Raw genomic sequence first — 3,748 nt, 5'->3', positions numbered from 1 at the left:
ATTTCAAGTATGGAAATGACTGGTGGTGAGGGGGCTACCACAGAGTGTACACAATGCCCGAGCCATTTCTCCATTGTGCATAGCTTTTAATTCTAAATTTTAATTTTCATTCTATAAAGACTGAACCATGACAAAATATTGTCTTATTTTGAAGTTCATGTGTGTTTCCTGTTTTATTTTTCACCTCTCCCTCTCATTTCAGATTCCTTCACTTCCTGTCCTTATGTGTTTCCTGCCTGTTGTAATTGTTTGTTCTGCCCTAATCACCTTTTGATCACCTGATTACCCCCCACACTTGTATAGTATAGAGTCTCTGTATTTTCATTAATTTTATTAATCAAACATTCTAGTATTCGCTCTCCTGTTGTTTGTACTTTGGTTTTTGGATTCTTGGCCTTTACCCCTTGGATTTGGTTGCCTGTGTTTTTTGGATCTCCTGTGTACCGAACCTTGCTAAGTAAACAAACTGATTTATTTTCTGAATCTGTGTATTGAGTTGTGCAATTGAGTACAGTTTTCTTGGTCTGGTCTTATCACACCCAGATATCAATCCCCCTGGGCGGCTGTGGCTCAGAGGAAGAGCGGGTCGTCCACTAATCGGAAGGTTGTTGATTTGATCCCCGGCTCCTCCCACCACATATCAAAGTATACTTGAGCAAGATACTGCTCCCGATGCTGTCCATCGGTGTGTGAATGTGTATGAATGCATTTGTTTCTGATTGATGGGCTTTGCCATCAGTGAGTGAATGTGTGTGAAAGGTTGAATGTTAAAACAGTTAAAAAAGCACTTTGAGTGGTCGTAAGAAACACGTTGTATTTGAACAAAGTCCTCCTAGGGAATTTATCAGATCAACTTCAAAATTGATCAGGACAGTCATAAAACACTATTGATTAAAGGTTGAGCTATTTGTGAGTTATGGGGAGTTAAGGGCGTGTCCGTGGCGTGGCATCGAAGTTGGCCATTTTGAATTTTTTGGTCATTTTTTCCTAGTGAATTTATCGGATCAATTTCGAAATTGGTCAGTACAATCAAAACAAACTGCAAATGAACAGTTGTGCTATTTGTGACTGTATGACAAACGGAATGCCGTGGCATTGAATTTTGACAATTCGCCATGAAACAGATGAAACGCCTGCAGCACACCCAGAGTTGCATGAAATGCGAGGGCAAGCAGCGATGAATGGGCCCTCGAAATCAGAAATATCATCAACAACATGTATTGCATTTTCTGACAAAATTTCAGGTGGATCTAATCAACTTTCTTGGAGTAGAACGTGAAAGTATAAAAAATGACATTTCCTTTCACCACTAGGTGGTGCACTCACTATTATCAAAGGGACTCTTATCAAAAGTGAAGTTTCGTTGAGATCGGATCATGTATGCAAAAGTTATGACAACTTCTTCTACACCACGCCACGGACAGATTGTCGTAAAGAGTCTGTCTAAACCCTGTTGTCTATGCTCTTTTCTATCCCTGGTTTAGAAAATCCATTAAGCTCATTGTTACATTGAAGATACTGCAGACCGACTCCTGTGAGGCCAACATACTGTAGAGAGACTCTGCGTGATGCCTGAAATTAGTCTTTGCATAAATAGAAAAATGTACTTGGTCATGGAAGTTGCCATTTTGTTAATCAATAACAATGAAGCTACTTGGGGTTTGTCCATTTGTATGTATTTTGTACAAATCACAATTTCAAGTATCAGGACCGTGACACATTTGTTATGCTGACTGTATGCTTAAGCACAGTGAATGTGAAAGTTTTATATCCACAATAAAAGAACAGTGTATGCAGTTATACCCTGTTTTATATATGACTGAAGTCTGGGACCCACAGACATAAGCCGATACTTCGCACTGTATCTACCTGGAGATGCCAATTTAACACAACCTTTGACTTATAGTTTATTGTCATTTACTTTTTCTGATTCCTTGCATTGTACATGCTAGACATAAAAGTTAATGAAAAAAGGAAGGATAAACTATATATATAATTCATCTTCAAGGAATTGTTTATCAGCTTCATACATTTTTGCATACAAGTTAAAAGGTCCAGTGTGTAACATTTAGAAAGATATATTGTCACAAATTGACAACAATGCCCGAAAATATTACACACTGGACCTTTAACTAAGTGATTCCATAAAAACTCCTGAATACTGACAAACATACATTCCTGTAGCAAGACTCACTACTATGAGGATTTTCCCAGCACACACAGACCAACCACAGGGATTACTGCACAAGACAACTTTATTATTTTGTCTGCCGCAGACACAATTAATACAAGACTTAGCCTGCTTCAACAGTCCATTCAGGTCTGCTCCTGTTGCGTCTCCCCTGTCGTGTGTTGGGCCTCGAGGTCCAGCACATAACAATGATGGCAATGACTATTATTATTTATTAATCACCACTTTGGTACAGAGTGAAATATTTGTATATATAATATAATAATATAGTGACCTCAAAATTACCTTGACTAACACAGTTTTAGTCATAACCCTTACACTAACCATAAGGTCAAAGGTCATCTCCACTCTGAAATCATAATGTCCCGAAAAAATACTTTTTTGTTGTTTGTCATTCAACACCATAACTCTGGAAAAGAAGGAGAGTTTGTAGTGTTATTTCACAGTTGTTGAAGGGCCTGCTGTATTTTTCCCTTGCTGTTGTATTTTTTGTCTTGCAGGTCTGTGGGTTGGGTTGATGAATGCCCTGGGAGCACCTGGCCAGTCTCCCAGGGGCATTTAAGGTCCAGCTACCTGTCATTCACTTTCTTTGTTTCTCCGGCACCATTTCTGTTTGGTTGGACTCGGCCTGGTTATAAGTTGGATTTTGCACCTTACTACACCCTCACCCATCACTTATTCACTCATGCACCTACTGACACACTGATGTTACTGACTATCACATCTTATTGTTTTCAATATATTTCCTGTTTATTATTTGAGTTGCATTATGGTTAAGTAATACAATGGTATCTCTAAGTTTAAACCCGTTTCCCTCCTATTTTTGTCATGGTTCATGAGCAGGGTAATGATAGTCGAATTATTATCACTTTTGACCTAAAGGTCAAAGGTCGTAGACCAAAAAACGTTGTGACCTAAAAATAGGTTTTTAGCCATAATTTAAGAATGGATTGGTCGGAGCCAGAATTATTGCTGGTTGGTAGGGGATCAAATACTTATTTCATCCAAAAATATGATAATAAATGTATAAAATGTATAAGATGTTGTTATTCTGGATTTTTTTGTGATATTCTGTCTCTCAATGTTAAAATGGACCTATAATTAAAATTATACACAGTTCCATTCTTTGTAAGTGGGCAAACCTACAAAATCAGCAAGGGATCAAATAATTACTGCTCCCACTGTATATGTAGTAATGCGGAAAGCTCCTCTGCAAAGGAATCCACCTTTAGACATTTATTGTGGCTAACTGATTCGGCTTTCTTCACCACTGGCCTCACGCTGACTGTAATGAGAGGAAAGACATGGATCCTAGGAGGAACTCTTCTGACATAGCTTTTTTTTTCATGCAGCTGGAATAAAAAATTGCCATTATTTGCGCTATTTGCCATTTTATCTCAAGTCTCTTTTCCTACATGATTTGAAAACCATTGTACTACTACTACAGATAAACAGTGAGACAAAGACTGTCTAAAGTGGCCGGGCTGTCTGCTACTCTACATCTGCTTTTACAGTTGTGCAATATGGCATTGTTATATATTATATATATGGATATGT

This window comes from Morone saxatilis, unplaced genomic scaffold (assembly GCF_004916995.1).
Source record: "Morone saxatilis isolate NCDOM2014 unplaced genomic scaffold, NCSU_SB_2.0 Contig17, whole genome shotgun sequence".
Classification (NCBI taxonomy): Eukaryota; Metazoa; Chordata; class Actinopteri; family Moronidae; genus Morone; species Morone saxatilis.
This window is presented reverse-complemented; position numbering follows the sequence as displayed.